Source organism: Esox lucius, chromosome 9 (assembly GCF_011004845.1).
Source record: "Esox lucius isolate fEsoLuc1 chromosome 9, fEsoLuc1.pri, whole genome shotgun sequence".
Classification (NCBI taxonomy): Eukaryota; Metazoa; Chordata; class Actinopteri; order Esociformes; family Esocidae; genus Esox; species Esox lucius.
In genome coordinates, this window is record NC_047577.1 from 12,053,908 (window position 1) to 12,071,396 (window position 17,489).

At 38.7% G+C, this 17,489-nt stretch overlaps 1 protein-coding gene across 1 annotated transcript in view; it reads left to right on the forward strand.

Moving 5' to 3' along the window:
* The first annotated feature begins 4,535 nt into the window (after positions 1-4,535).
* atf7ip (activating transcription factor 7 interacting protein) overlaps positions 4,536-17,489 on the forward strand; it is a 46,062-nt gene continuing 33,108 nt past the window's right edge. Inside the window, exon 1 of the mRNA XM_020049726.3 lies at positions 4,536-4,797. The gene's annotated coding sequence lies outside the window, so the exon portion shown is untranslated. The remainder of the gene's footprint in view (positions 4,798-17,489) is intronic.

The window sequence follows — 17,489 nt, forward strand, 5'->3', positions numbered from 1 at the left end:
GGTTCCTCCCAGACCAATGCCCTTCTTGCCCAAATGCATATGTATGTGTTTATATATACAATACCAGTGAAACCTTTGGACACCCCTACTCATTCAATAGTACTTATTTAGTTTTACTATTTTCCAATGTTAAACAGACCAAAATACATTTCATATTTTAGATTCTTCCACGTAGACACACTTTGTCTTAATGACAGCTTTACACGCTCTTTGCATTCTCTCAACCAGCTTCATGAGATAGTCATCTGGAATGCATTTCAATAGACAGATGTGCTTTGTTAAAAATAACTTTGGGATTTCTTTCTTAATGCGTTTGAGTCAGTCAGTTGTGTTGTGACAAGGCAGGTTTGGTATGCAGAAGATCATAATTATGTCTGTATTATTATAGTCCATAATATTGCATGAACAGCTCAAATAAGCAAAGAGAAATTGCAGGCCATCATCACTTTAAGACAAAAAAATCTAAAAGTCTCTTAAAGTGCAGTCGCAAAAACATTTAAGTCCTATGACGAAACTGGCTTGTGGAGACTCATGGGGGCCGCCACAGGAAAGGAAGACCCAGAGTTATCTCTGCTGCAGAGGATAAGTTCATTAGAGTTACTAGCTAGCATGAGAAATCAGCAATTAGCTGCACCTCAGAATGCGGCCCAAATAAGTGCTTCAAGTAACAGACACATCTCAACATCAACTGTTCAGAGGAGACTGCGTGAGTCAGGCCTTCATGGTTGAATTGCTGCAAAGAAACCACTACTGAAGGACACCAAAAAGAAAAGAAGGGGTGTTCAAATGTTTGACTGGTACTGCATTTTTATAAATATACATATATATTTGGGCAAGAACATTTGACTGGTACTGTATATATACATATTTATAATGAAAGTGTCTGAATACTTTCCCTAAGCACTGTCTGGAAATTCATCTGTTATCCATGACCACTTAAATGTTACTCTACACTCACCTAAAGGATTATTAGGAACACCATACTAATACTGTGGTTGACCCCCTTTCGCCTTCAGAACTGCCTTAATTCTACGTGGTATTGATTCAACAAGGTGCTGAAAGCATTCTTTAGAAATGTTGGCCCATATTGATAGGATAGCATCTTGCAGTTGAAAGAGATTTGTAAGATGTACATCCAGGGCACGAAGCTCCCGTTCCACCACATCCCAAAGATGCTCTATTGGGTTGACATCTGGTGACTGTGGGGGCCATTACAGTACTGTGAACTCATTGTCATGTTCAAGAAACCAATTTGAAATGATTCGAGCTTTGTGACATGGTGCATTATCCTGCTGGAAGTAGCCATCCGAGGATGGGTACATGGTGGTCATAAAGGGATGGGCATGGTCAGAAACAATGCTCAGGTAGGCTGTGGCATTTAAACGATGCCCAATTGGCATTAAGGGGCCTAAAGTGTGCCAAGAAAACATCCCCCACACCATTACACCACCACCACCAGCCTGCACAGTGGTAACAAGGCATGATGGATCCATGTTCTCATTCTGTTTACGTCAAATTCTGACTCTACCATCTGAATGTCTCAACAGAAAACGAGACTCATCAGACCAGGCAACATTCTTCCAGTCTTCAAATGTCCAATTTTGGTGAGCTTGTGCAAATTGTAGCCTCTTTTTCCTATTTGTAGTGGAGATGAGTGGTACCCGGTGGGGTCTTCTGCTGTTGTAGCACATCCACCTCAAGGTTGTGCGTGTCACAAATCACAAATGCTTTGCTGCATACCTCGTTTGTAACGAGTAGTTATTTCAGTCAAAGTTGCTCTTCTATCAGCTTGAATCAGTCGGCCCATTCTCCTCTGACCTCTAGCATCAACAAGGCCTTTTCGCCCACAGGACTGCCGCATACTGGATGTTTTTCCCTTTTCACACCATTCTTTGTAAACCCTAGAAATGGTTGTGCGTGAAAATCCCAGTAACTAAGCAGATTGTGAAATACTCAGACTGGCCCGTCTGGCACCAACAACCATGCCACGCTCAAAATTGCTTAAATCACCTTTCTTTCCTATTCTGACATTCAGTTTGGAGTTCAGGAGATTGTCTTGACCAGGACCACACCCCAAAATGCATTGAAGCAACTGCCATGTGATTGGTTGATTAGATAATTGCATTAATGAGAAATTTTGAACAGGTGTTCCTAATAATCCTTTAGGTGAGTGTATGTGGTTGAGTCAGCTTGGTACAACTAGGTAGGTAGCTGATTGATTATTATCATTGTTTCAGTAACTGGCTGAGCTAGCTGATAAAAAAAGTGTCAACCTTAAATACTGATACGTAAAAGCCCACAAATCTTTAGCTAGATGTTTTTGATGCAACTTAGACTTCATCACCCCAAAACATAAGCTCTATTGACTGATTTTGCAGTTTATACCTATATATTGAAACAGCTGATACCGAAATGAGGTTAAGCGGACAATGTCACCTAGTGTTACGTTAGACCACACATTTGAACCAATTTTTATCCATCCCATTCTCATACTGGAGGTACGGTAAGCCTGTGCAGGCAAAGTCTTTGTGATATTTTGCGTAAGACAATATCAATGCATATTTTTAACTAATTGACGCATTCCTCTATTTTGCAACCATAGTTCTTGCCACACGCGTTGATAAGTTCTTTTTTTTTCATTCAAACCCAACCCACAGATTCGAACCCATGCTGCAGCAGTACATGTGCAGTGGAGGCAGTGGCTTAGACCACTGGACGCTCCAGGACACATGATGAGTTCAACAGAGGTTGGCTACTTCACTCCAACAATTGTTTTATCCATGCAGAGTGCTTATGTGTCTCTTTTCTCCCCTGCCAGTTCTGCTTGAGTGTATCCCACCACTGTCGGTAGATGGAATCTCCCAGCCTTTGTGGAGAAAGGGGAGGAACATACAACAGTCACTGAAAGTGTAGCGACTGTGTGTATGCATGTGCGACTGTTTGTGTGACTGTCTGTGTGCTCGTCTATGAGGGAAATGTATCTCCAAGTTAATTGCGTTGCAGGAGGTTTTAGTGATGAAGGTGAAGGTGAATTATTATGAAAAGGCATTTTTTTTAAAGAAGAAATTTTCACATTTTGGGGGAAATTTACAAAGAACTGTGTATGTCAGTGATTTAATAAAAAAGAACGAGAAATTGTGTTGTCTGCGAGAAAAAGAGGATAATAAATTCCAGTAAAACTAACAAATCAAGAGATTAAACAATGAAATGGAATCCAGATGTAACACAAAGTGATAATACAAGAAATAAAATTCCAGACATTTCAGGCATAAACATTTTACTCACAAAAAATGTAATCCCTCTATTGGTCATTGGTGGAACCACAAGGGCACAAGCAGACATTTTAAATGAAAAAGAGTTTGCCTGCAGAGGGCCATTCAGACAACAAAATGGCTGACTTGAAATATGCTTGTTGGATGTACAATAATGTGTACATTTTTCTTCTCATTAATGAAATATATGAAAAATATTTGCGCATGTTACTTTGGACCTGGCTGGGTTTATTGATTCCACATAAGCACCAAATATATGCGAACTAACCAGCTTTACTACCGAGATACACAATGGGTGCTGACAAATTGATAACATTACAATAAGTCGTTGTGTATTGTATATATACACACATTTTTTAAATGAATCTCTAATGTGTATGTCAGTCCTATGACTAGAACATAAAGGACCTGAAGCAGCTGAGTTTCTTTCAATCCAAGCTAGACTGAGATGCATCTGTTTATGTTTGAATGACCTTTTCTTCCTTTTTGGACTTCACAATTTGAAGACATAGATAAAAAAATTAAATTAAATCACCATTTAACAAGTAAGTGACCTTGCTACAATGTTAATGAACAACTGCAGCTTTGCAGCACTATTTAAATGGTTAAAAACTGCTAAATAAGCCCCATAGATCAAAAGCACTTTGGAGTTTCACATTTATATGATAGAAATATATCTCATGGGAAAACATAAACAACGACTCATTTCTATCAAAAAAGTATAAGCTGCTATAGCTCAACATATGTGCTTTTCACTGTTTTTGAACAGACTCCTCCCATTCAAAGATTCCACCCCTCCCCCGTTCATACTTCCCTCGCCCTTCCCCCAACAGAAAAAGATCACAACCCATCCCCCTTTTCCTTGTTAGAAAAACGGTCAATAGCTCTGCCTATCAGCTTAGGTTCCACCTTGGCAGTCTTATGACTGATAGTAGACCGACAATAAAATGTGATCACGCGGTCAGGCAGTCTGTAAAAATGTACATCCATCAACACAGATAACCAAGTCGCGTGTGACATGGCTCTGTTCTCATTTCAGAAGGTATAATTCTCTTCAGCACCTACTTACCTTGTTGAATAAAAAAAACGCTTCATAGACGACCGTTCACAGTATTCACACTGTACTTGACAAAATAGCTACTCCTACCAGCTTTCACGTTGTTTTTCTGTCATGGACAGCTTGTAGGAGGCGCTTACATTGCTCTCACTCAACCCCCTCCCTTCGACAACGAAAGAGGAGGAGCTGGCAACACAGTGTTGGAAGACTGTAGCCACGGAGAACAGTCTGCATGCACAGGTTTTGTTTTGGTGTTGTTTCTCTTGCCGGTTAAGTGTGTGCCCGCTCCACAGTCACATTGCTATTTACGTTTCCCCAAGTGGTTTGTGTTGCAATACAATCCACACACAAAAAACGATTTAATTGTTAAAGTGAGCAACCAGCAAGTTCGGCGCGTGCGGATACTACAATATTAGCGGGAAACAGAAGAGGCAGAATTCAGAAGCATCGGCTTGGTAACTGGCATCGGTGAGTTAGCTAGCATGCTAGCGGTCTTCTTACTGGTTACACAGATCATCTTAACTGTGTATGTTTTGATTTTCATTGTATGTTGTCTATTTATACTACGCTCCGTTTTAAATTGACTTTTCGTCTCAGTAACTTTTTTCTGTAATGTGTTTGAATTAGAAAGTTTATAAGGTTAGCTAGTTAGCTTGCGATGTAGACTGTTCCTTCCAGTGAGACTGGCGTTAAAAAGCTTGAGATGGGAGGAAGGGGGCGCTAGATAACGCTGGCTAGCTAGCATCTTAACTGTTATTGTTAGTTACGTTTTTTAATTTTTTAGTTGAGACTGACAATGAATTCTTTAAATACAGTACTGTGTAGAAGTCTTGGGCACTTGAAAGTTGAATTTATTTGTAATATTATTTTTAATTTTATAAATATGATTATAATGTTTTAGTTAAATAGGTTATATATATATATATATATATACATGATTATTATATACATAGTTATATACAGTATATAAACGCTGTCTAAATAAATTACTTTAGTTTGACATTCAAGTGCCTAAGACTATTGCAGAGTTATTTATAAAATATAGATTTATCCATCTATGTATTTACATATTTATAGATACCAATAGCTACAACTAAATGTTTTATGCAAATGTAGCTAGCTGTATTAACAGTTTTTATTTATTAGCTATGTTTCTAATTTCTTCTATTTTCCTTGTGTGTATTTGCACATATCAATAATTTTGTCCACCATTGGGTTATTTTAACACTAAAGTTTGCAGGCAGATAAAAATGCATTGAGTGCATTTTGCAAGGGCAGCTGAAGCAGTTATGCAGCTATGCTTTTTTTTGTTAGTACAGCAACAATATTGTGTGTGGTGTCCTAATCTGGGAATGCACAGGCCACCTAGAGATCAAATTCCATCATAATCTTCGTCTCAGTGCAGACTCAGAATCAAGGCTAATTGTATTGGTTGTGATTATGTGATCCTTTAACCTTGACTAACATTGCTATTTTGCCTACACATGCTTTCTTTACGTCTACACTCACATTTGTCAAAGTAGACTGAAATTCACCGAAACTATAACAATACACACTGGTTCTGGCCGCTGTAACTATATAGGTAGTTGTAAGTAAATTAAAAACACAAATTAAAGGAATTTTAGAAAATAAACAACAAATTAGAAACTAATTGAGGATAAGAAAAATGGTGGATGCATGGAATGGCCTGCGTTTAGGGTTGGTTTGCTGGATGAAGCTCTGATGAAATGCAGTGGGGATGACATTTAACAACAGATTCTAATCATAATAACAGAAATCAGACATCTAAAAATGTATACTATTGCTTTACAATTGAAACAACACATTTCGTTAAACTACACAATTGCTTCTTAAGAGCAAAATGTGTAAAATGTGCACTGTTTGGTGGTGAATCAGAAGTTAGAAGATCATTCTACTTTTTAGTACTTTTTAGGCTATTTATTTTGGAGTGATTCAATAAAATGACATAAACAACAACAAAATGCTAAAAAGAGGATCCAGAATTTTTTTTAAAGACATGTTTCTAGGCCTAGTATTTCTTGCATTTTTTGTGTGGCCTGATTACATTTGAATTTAATTAAGCAAACATACCACCAGTTTCTCCCATCAACTTGTAGGGCCTGAACTTGACATTAGATTCTGACAGCATATTTTCCATATCTGAATTTTGCAAATGGGCTCCAGTTTGCAACCGTCCAACCTTAACAAGCAAATTAAACAGGTCTAATACTGTCAAAACAACCACATGGTTATTCAATTTGCTTTTACAACCTAAACTGGTGAGGAGACACTGACAAAATTGTATTCTTTTCAGGATAACTTTTTTGTGCTTCAGACTTCTTAAGAGCCATATTGAGCCCCTATAATCTCAATAATTTAACATGTAAAATGTATTGAGGTTGCATAAATAGGCATACAATTTGTGTATGTCTGATTCAGCACCGGTATGGAACTTTGGAAAGCAAACTTAGTATCTCTGCAAAGTTGCCCTTGCCATTGTTAGGAGATACACCTCATTGATAAAACCTAACTCTTAACAGCAGCCATGGCAGCCATTTTGTGTTGCTGCAATAATAAGTGGTACCAGCAGAAAATGTGGAAGTGAGTGGGGGAGGGGAATACAGATTAAATAGTTAGGACTCAGCTAGCGGTATTTGCCTGCCAAGAAAAACACAGACATGACAAAATTTTAACATTTTAAGTAAAATAAGGAAATACTTTAATATTAAGAGTATTTTATTCACTAAGAGATTTTTGTTGGCTGTGTAGGCAATTTGGGTATTTCTGTGTTCCTCAAGCCTACTTCATATTGCACTTTTCTTTTGTCTGTATGTCTGAAAATCTATATACAAGGTAAAAGACACAATAAGCTGTGTTACATAGGGAATCCTCTGTTTCCATGGACAAGATCTGAAGATGAACAGTATCATTAAACTGTTTAATTTCCAGAGGGCAGATTATTTTTACACGTTGTCTCACTGGGCATGTTTATATCTGGAAAATATTGTGTTAATTGTGGATGGATAAATATATTTAGATGAACATCTAAATGCCTCGCAAGAAGAACAGTTTCTTTAATAATGCTTTTTTATTGGCACTGACCAATCAGAATAATTGTTTTACCGCAGGAACCATGTTGTTATTGCAATTCCTTTTTTATTGATTGGATTTGGACACATGGGTTTGTATGGGAAAAAATAGTCCTCAGATTTATAGTTTTTCTGAACCTGATGTAGAGGAAGCCTCTCTCAGCTGGTGCTGTTGAAATGCAGCTTAAAGTTTACATGACATATCAAAGTTGACCTGCTCCCATAATCAGCTTACTATCTTGGCTAATTGTTGGTATTCATGTAAATGTACTTATTGTCAGTGCTAGCGTGAAAGGCTGGTCATGCTTGGTAACCACTGCAATCAATATGTAAAATGTATGAGGTTGCATTAATGGACCTAGATTTTGCTTTTGTCTGATTCAGCAACAATATTTAACTTTAGAAAGCAAGTTCATGTCACTGCAGATTTAAAAGCTGGGCATAAAATTACCACTACTCGAACAAAGAAATTAGGAGTGTTAGAATGCTTACTGCTGTTTATAGCCTAGCAATTAAATCTGCCACTGCAGTCTTCAAAGTGTTGCTGCCATTTATCTAGACTATTTGTCCTTTTAAATGGAATTCAGCTGTTACGTATAGTGGTTACTTTTGTAAGAACACCCGGTCGAGCCAAGGGAGAGAGTAATTAAATTATTCATTAAGATATTGCAGCTTTCAAACTCATCTCTGTTACAAAATGGCGATTCACACTAATTTATACAGGTGTGACTAATTTATACAGGTGTGACTACCCAGAATTCCACAACAGAGATCACTGTTCAGGTTCAAGCTAGCAAGTGGCGCAAGGAAGAGATTCTCCTACAGACTAGTGCAAGGGGACTCGGTTACCACAGTAACCTGTAAAATGGCAGCTGAAAATGTTTGTGATATTTGGGTTAATTAACTCACAAAAATATAAAAACATTTTACAATATACCATATTATTTTTTACTAGGATTACGATTATACTTTTTAAAAACATTGCATGTGCATGTTGTTGTGTAATTGAGGGGGAAATAGTCAGGCTACTGAAAAAGTCTGATTGGGTTTTGAATTTGCTTGTCACTTTGGGCCAAAGGTTATTTTAAGGCCCGGTTTAGAAGACACATTTGCACATACACATAGTGGCCACTTATAATGTATTAGGTAGGACTCGCTTTTGCCTTCAGAACAGACTGAATTCTTAGGGGCATGGATTCAACAAGGTGCTGGAAGCTTTCTTAAGGATTTTGTTCCATGCTGGCTTGAGAACTCATTCATGCTGCAACCCTCTCATTCCACCTCATCTCGAAGGTGCTCTTGAATTCAGGGACTGTGCAGGTCTTTGAAGTAAATTTAAGTCGTTGTCATGTTTGTGGAACAAGCTTGAAATTATGCTTGCTTTGTGACATAGTGCATTGTCCTGCAGGAAATATCCCCTGGACAACGGCTAGACTGGCCATAAACGGATGCAAATTTGTCACAAACAAAGCTTAGGTATGCTGTGGAATTCAAAGATGCTTATTTGGTATTATGTTTGCCAAGAAAACATTCTTCACAAGATACCATCACCACCAAGCACACCAATGACACAAGGCCGGGTGGATTCGTAAAACACTGACCCTACCATTTACATGTCACAGCAGAAAACAAGATTTTCTCAGACCAAGCAAAATTTTTCTTCTTCAATCGTCCAGACCAGGCAACATCTTCAATCGTCAAGTTTTGGTGATCACATGTCTACTGTAGCCTCTTCCTGTTGTTAGCTTATGAGTGGAACCTGGCATGGTCCTCTGCTGCTGTAGACCATCTGCATCAAGGTTTGACATGTTGTGGTTCGAGATTCCCTTGTGCACACTCAACTGTTGTTGAGAGTGGTTATTTGAGTATTTGTGGTCTTTCTGTTAGCTTGAATGTGTCTGGCCAGAAACCTCTGACCTCTCTCATTAACAAGATATTTTAGCTCAGAGTGTGTTTTTTTACCTCTCCATTCTCTGTAAACTCTAGAGACTGTAGTGTGTGAAAATCTGCTGTTTTTGAGATGCTGGAACTACCATGTTTGGCACCAACAATTATATGATGGTCAAAGTTGCTTGGAATACTTACCTTCCCCATTTTAATGTTTGGTTGAAATACAACTAAACATCTTGACCATGTCTGCATGCTTTAGGTGTTGTGTTCCAGCACATGATTCGTTGTTTGGCTATTTGTGTTTACGAGCATGTTTACCTAATGTAGGGGCCACTGATATATGTGAATATAGGCCTAGACCGGCAGTATATCAGGCACTGTAACCGTATTAGGCAGTGCTAGCTTTGTTTGCTCTTGTGTTATGTTTGCTCCTGTGAGCAATATGAGTACAATTTAGCCAGAGGTCTGGGCTAAGTCTCTGGATTTGTCTTACTAACACAATATATTTAGCAAATATAACTTGCAAAGAAAATACTACCAAAGGTTAATTTGTAAAATCGAGAAATGAGAAGTTGAAATGAGTAGAACACGCAGATTTATATAGTAAAAAGGGCACATTATGAAGGCAGCGTCCTTCACCATGCAGAGTAAAAAGCTAGTGACGTGGCAGTGAGTGGGAGGGGGCAGGGCTTGGTGTGGGAAGCAGTAGGCCAGAATAGAGACTGAAAGATGACCGAAACAGAGTATACTATATAAGCAGACATAACACATAACATAGTTTCTTATGACATTTGGCTAATCAAATATTAAAATTATGTAATAAAAAGGTTAACTTAAAACATCAACCGGTACATGTATGAAGACCGTCCTATAATAAAATCAATTTTACTGCCCAGCCCTTACTGATTTCATTTTTAAGATAAGCAGAGTAAGGCATTCATGAAAATGTGTTCACATGTCATCATTATTCTAAAGATTGCTCAGAAAACCAGTTGTTTCAATTTACGACATAAACAACTCCAAAATGCAAAATGGATGCTTATGCTAAATTATGATTTTACACTGATTACAAATATCATGGTTGGTCTACTGCCTTAATCAGCTTAATATTGAATCACACTGAAAACACATGGTTGCTCATTGCTATTAACAGCAGCCATGGCAGCCATTTTGAGTTGCTGCAATAATAAGCGCCACCATCAGAAAATGTGGCAGTGTAATGTTAGGGTGTGGGGGAGGGGAAAGCAGTGTGAATAGTTGGCACTCAGCTAGCTGGATTAGCCTGCCAGGGGGAAAAACTATATGATAACATGTTAGAGAATCTGCCTATTTGTTAGAGAATATTACCTATTTGAAGACCGCTCTATTAATACAAATAATGTGCCTTGATAGCCCTATAGGTGTATTATGGGGAATTACTGTTTTCCTCAAATAGATCTACAGTGTATTGCAATGGCACTCTTTCATCACATTTCTGTGTCTGTGGAAAAATAAATCATCCAGAAAAGAGACATTTTATTTTATTAGATTATATCTTGGCCTAAAATGTTATTTTCTCTAAGCTTCTGTTTCCATCTCTCATGTTTTCAAACACAAAATCCAAACATTATGGAACAGTAATGTGAACTGTGATTTACACAGACGGCACACTATATTTTTGCTAAATTTGACATGCCAAGAGTTCCCTGACATTGTTAGAAATTGAAGATATACCTTATGGATAAAACCTAGCTATAGCAGCAGCCATGGTGGCCATTTTGAGCTGCTGCAATAATAAGTGGCACCGTCAGAAAATGTGGCAGTGCAGAGTTGTGTGGGGGAGGGGTAGGCAGATTAAATAGTTAGTACTCAGTTAGCTGTATGAGCCTGCCAGGAAAATGGCAAATACGGCTATATGATATGATTGTATTTTAGACAGTATGCCAATTTCAAAGTCTTAGTATATTGTTCGTTTTTATTATGATTTATTTATTGCCTCTTGGATATGTAGGAGGCATTTGGGCTATTTCTATTTACTTCATGCAGCCCTACAATGTATTGCAATTGAATTGTTCCAATTGTCTGGTAATTGTAACCTAGGAATAAGAGGAATGTCACTTTGAGAAAAGATTATTAATAGAGAAGATCCAGGCCTAGAATGAGCTCTTCTCGCTTCTCTTTCTGAACACAGTTTTAAAAGATAAACAGTATTATGAACTGTGCGATTTAGATAGAGGGAGGAAATGTTTCTTAAATTGGCACTCTGGTCTTCCTTTCACCTAATTTATTACCTGATTACCTGAAGCAAAGGACAGATGTGTGAATGGGTGGCCCAGGTAAGTTGTGGCGTGGCAGTATGTGAGGTAATTTCCTCTTTTTGTCCTGTATTATTCGTGTTGTTTCTCACAGGAGAGGGAAGGGTGATGACACCACGACTCCAAATTAGTCCAACTCCTTGAAAGCTTGACTTGTTTGAGGTTTACATTTGTTCATTAATAAATTATGTTGCTAAAAATATATGTTTATTCATACTTGAAATATTACCTTTCAAAAAGATTATAAAAAAAAAAGATCACCAGACGACATCTTTAAATGACATTTTTTACCCTGCCATGCTTGTGTCACAGTCTGTGTTAGCGAAAGGCTGTTCATGCTTAAGGGAACCTTTAGCACCCCTGGATTCATTGTTTCAAGGAGATTATGATATTTTGCGAAGATTCGTTTTGAACCTCTTTGGTTTTGATAGAGACTGTCTACTAGCTTGTTTTAAACAAATTATGCAATTAACAAGCAATTTTATTTTTAATCTACACTAATAGAAATGTAGAATTATTGGGTGAATTCCTGTTAATCATTGTTACTTCTCTTTGAATATAAAAAAAAAAGCAAAATGTAATGTTTCTGAGGTTCTATGGTTACTCTTTCCTGTTGTCTTGGTCTGCTTGATCTGAACACCCCCGGGCTTCTTGAAGTGGTACAGCCCTGGTTCGCTGTACTTTTCCACTCAATAGTACACAGTCTGCCTGTCACTGTGTTAGGGGGAGGGGTGTTCCAATGTCTCCAGTGTAGGTCAAAGGTTTGCTGGGTGGAACGCATTATGTTTGGTGTATTAGTTTTCACAACAATTTATTTACATGGGTGTTTTAGATACATTTTGAGCTTTTTCCCCCCTGCAAGGTTAACTAAGGATTTAGTTGATGTTCACTGGGTAGGGACACAACCATTTTTGGGATATTTTCTGGAGAGTGCCAAGTGTAAAGGGACCTTTTACCTCAAATGATTAATTGAAAACTTAAGTAGTTTCAGTTAATTCACACCAAGTGATTGCCCACTAAACCACTTTAGTCTCCCCTTTAAGTAAGTTGGTACAGCCCTGCAGCCAGTTACCCTCCCCCACAGTTTTTTCAGCCTCCCATATGCCTGCATTTTTGTGCTCACAAGATACAGTGACAATTCAGTACGCTTGCTTTTTTTTCTTTTACTGAAAACAAGTTTCAACTTAGGACAATAGCTAGAATTTTCTGGCTTTTGTCATTGCTGGTTGTATATTGGCTAATTTTTAGACATTGTTAGATGTGTTATATATGAAGTAATACACAGGCTTAGTTGTTCATGCACATTTTTGTAACTACGTTTTTCATGTAAAACCTAACGATAGCACTCAGTTTTTTCCTCTGTATTTTGACCACTGTCGTGTGGTTACAGGACAGATGAGAATTAATTTTTTATAATTTGTTAGCCTAGGTCGACATGACAGGCTACTAATACTGTTCAATTCCCCTAACCTACTGTTTTCAGTGATACCCCAAATGTTTTGGTACTTCTTTCAACCAGATGAAAGAAATGTCAGTTTCAGTAAACAGAACCAAACAGATCAGATGTGGATAATCACTGGTAGAAGGTAACCCAGGGGAAGGGACAGACACCACTGTAAAAATATAAGAAATTTGCAATCTGTTCTGTGTGGGCAATCAGATGCAAACCAAGAAATCACTGTTTGGGTCCAAACACTTTTGACACATTATGAAAACCTTAATAACATTAGGATTTATTTTAATGTGATTTTGTTTGTTGTTTTCATTGTAGAAAGTATTTTGTTCCAGAAGTCTGAAAACAAAGAATCACTGATGTGTGCCTGGTCTTTTTTTTTATGTGTAATGTAGGCCTACACAATCCCAGTGTGGAAATAGGACTTGCCTACAAGCCATTAAGTGAGATTTTCCCACTTGAAGACTGCTCCCAGGTTGTGTTGCTGTAAATTGCCGCAGAAGTATTGTGTGGGGGATGGGCAAGCCTGAAAAATTAGAGCAACATGTCACCCAAGATAGCTTACACGCTATTTTAGCTTTACTCCAGAAATGTTTTAAACCTGTGTGAAGGCCTACCAGTCAAAGTAGGTGTATGTCTATCAGGACTATAACATGCAGCACCACCCCCACCCCACACACACCTCTTTTCCCCTCACTACACACTCACACACCCTGTATGACTGACTGATTTAAACTTTACATCAATAAAATTTAGGCTAGAACCAGAATCAGATTTTTTTGTATTTAGCTAGTCTTATCCCATTATGGTCAGTTAGCGATTAGGGAGTCAACATTTATTTATTTAATACTGGTAGGCTGTTGTAGGAAACTGTATCACAAATCTTAGTCCTTGTTCTGAATCCACTGAGGCTATTATTGCCTGATTTCTGAAGGTCAGAGTTAAAACTGTAAAGTAGGAAGGAGAGCATTGACAGATTTTTCCCTTATCTAAATAACATTGCCTCAACTGGTTTCAGCCAGTTTTAGCCGGTTCCTGTTACACTGCCTCCGGATTGGCTAACCGCCTGATTGAGAGAGCTCGGGGGAGGAACATGTCCTTGATGTACTTGTGTCAATATTTGTTCATTTTGGTGATTTTGACATTTAATACATTTCTTTTTTTATATCCTATGGTCATTAACACAGGTGACTATTTAAATACGTAAAAAAATGTATTTTAGACATACAAACTTGAGAAAAATGTGTTCTGTTTCATCAATGAGCGCATACATTATGGATGGCAATCAATCCTAATTATAATTTATAAAAAAAATTACTGCACAGGAGACAATCTGTCATGCGCTTATATTTGGGAAAATACTTAATGGTAACCATTAGACCAGAAAATTATAATCCATACAGTCTTGCAGGTGAGTCTGTAATAAGTGTCTATAATAAAAGCGATGACAGACATTCCCCAGGTTGCTATATGTATTCAGAGTTTGAAGGCTCTTATAAATGCATCAGGAGAAGCAGCTGGAGGAGTAGTCAAGTTAACTGAACCCCATGTTAAACGGAGGTTGTTGCGCACATCAGATAAGCCTGACAAAATTACAATTCAAAGATGACCATAGCGGAAATTAACTAAATGAGTATTTGAAAATCAGTATATAGTGAGGCCAGCTACTTTTATTTTTGACAATTGATAATATAGGCGAGTGGTATTCAAATCATGGCCTCGATGTCAGTTCCACTCTATTTTTCCATTGCAACATCTTAACTCTTAAGCCTTCTGTTTTACCTCATTTAATTAATTGCACCAACTTGGTATGAACATTTATCCTTTACATCCAGTTTACATCCACTATATATTATAGAAAATAAGCTAACCAGCTAGGCTAGGACACTAAATGCATTGTTCATTTAATAAGATAGCTACAGTGGGGAGAACAAATATTTGATACACTGCCGATTTTGCAGGTTTTCCCACTTACAAAGCATGTAGAAGTCTGTCATTTTTATCATAGGTACTCTTCAACTGTGAGTGACGGAATCTAAAACAAAAATCCAGAAAATCACATTGTATGATTTTTAAGTAATTAATTAGCATTTTATTGCATGACATAATTATTTGATACATCGGAAAAGCAGTACTTAATATTTGGTACAGAAACCTTTGTTTGCAATTACAGAGATTGTACGTTTCTTGAAGTTCTTGACCAGGTTTGCACACACTGCAGCAGGGATTTTGGCCCACTCCTCCATACAGACCTTCTCCAGATCCCTTCAGGTTTCGGGACTGTCGCAGGGCAATACAGACTTTCAGCTCCCTCCAAAGATTTTCTATTGGGTTCAGGTCTGGAGACTGGCTAGGCCACTCCAGGACCTTGAGATGCTTCTTACGGAGCCACTCCTTAGTTGCCCTGGCTGTGTGTTTCGGGTCGTTGTCATGCTGGAAGACCCAGCCACGACCCATCTTCATTGCTCTTACTGAGGGAAGGAGGTTGTTGGCCAAGATCTCGCGATACATTGCCCCATCCATCCTCCCCTCAATACGGTGCAGTTGTCCTGTCCCCTTTGCAGAAAATCATCCCCAAAGAATGATGTTTCCACCTCCATGCTTCACGGTTGGGATGGTGTTCTTGGGGTTGTACTCATTCTTCTTCTTCCTCCAAACACGGCGAGTGGAGTTTAGACCAAAAAGCTATATTTTTGTCTCATCAGACCACATGACCTTCTCCCATTCCTACTCTGGATCATCGAGATGGTCATTGGTAAACTTCAGATGGGCCTGGACATGCGCTGGCTTGAGCAGGGGGACCTTGCGTGCGCAGCTGGATTTTAATCCATGACGGCATAGTGTGTTATTAATGGTTTTCTTTGAGACTGTGGTCCCAGCTCTCTTCAGGTCATTGACCAGGTCCTGCCGTGTAGTTCTGGGCTGATCCCTCACCTTCCTCATGATCATTGATGCCCCACGAGGTGAGATCTTGCATGGAGCCCAAGACCGAGGGAGATTGACCGTCATCTTGAACTTCTTCCATTTTTCTAATAATTGCGCCAACAGTTGTTGCCTTCTCACCAAGCTGCTTGCCTATTGTCCTGTAGCCCATCCCAGCCTTGTGCAGGTCTACAATTTTATCCCTGATGTCCTTACACAGCTCTCTGGTATTGGCCATTGTGGAGAGGTTGGAGTCTGTTTGATTGAGTGTGTGGAAAGGTGTCTTTTATACAGGTAACGAGTTCAAACAGGTGCAGTTAATCCAGGTAATGAGTGGAGAACAGGAGCGCTTCTTAAAGAAAAACTAACAGGTCTGTAAGAGCCGGAATTCTTACTAGTTGGTATGTGTCATGCAATAAAATGCTAATTAATTATTTAAAAATCATACAATGTGATTTTCTGGATTTTTGTTTTAGTCTCTCACATTTTAAGTGTACCTATGTTAAAAATGACTGACCTCTACATGTTTTGTAAGTAGGAAAACCTGCAAAATCGGCAGTGTATCAAATACTTGTTCTCCCCACTGTAGGTGCTGTGTTGTAACAGTATTTTATGAAGCAATAACTGTCTTGTTCTGCCTCAAGTCAGTGCAGTATTTCAACTGTCCTGATTGGCGCAGGTGAAGAAGACACATGGTGGAAGGTGTTATGGGCAATAATTTATTTGTGGATTAAACTGATTAAGTCAGGAACTATCCTGCACAGAATTTCACACAACTTTCTTATTGGCTGATGATCAGCAATACTTTGAAATGTATGACACCATTGGTTTTCGACAAGTTCAGCCTGGTACCCGGTGATGACTGGGTTTGTATACAGAAAATTGGTAAGAACTCTATAGTTATTCCTTCAAAGGGAGGCTGATTCCACCGTTTGGGTGCCAAGGACACAGAAAATATTTGACTAGGCTAAGCTGAACCAGCCAGCAGAGCAGAGGAGGCAGAACAAAAAGAATAGGTTGGATTGTAGAGCTCAAGCATAGCCCAGTGGTACCATGCACTTGTCATACTTAGACCGATAAGCCATAACATTATGACCACTGACCGGTGAAGTGAATAACACTGATAATCCTGTTATCATGGCACCTGTCAGTGGGTGGGATATATTAGGCAGCAAGTGAACATTCTGTCCTCAAAGTGGATATGTTAGAAGCTGGAAAAGTGGGCAAGCGTAAGGATCTGAACAACTTTGACAAGGGCCACATTGTGATGGCTAGATGTCTGGGTCAGAGCATCTCCAAAACTGCAGCCCTTGTGGGGTGTTCCCGGTCTGTAGTGGTCACTACCTATCAGAAGTGATCCAAGGAAGGAAAAGTGGTGTTCCGGCAAACAGGGTCATTGGTGGCCAAGGCTCTTTGATGGATGTGCAGAGTGAAGGCTGGCCTGTGTGGTCCGATCCAACTGACGAGCTACTGTAGCTCACATTGCTGAAAAGGTTAATGCTGGTACTGATA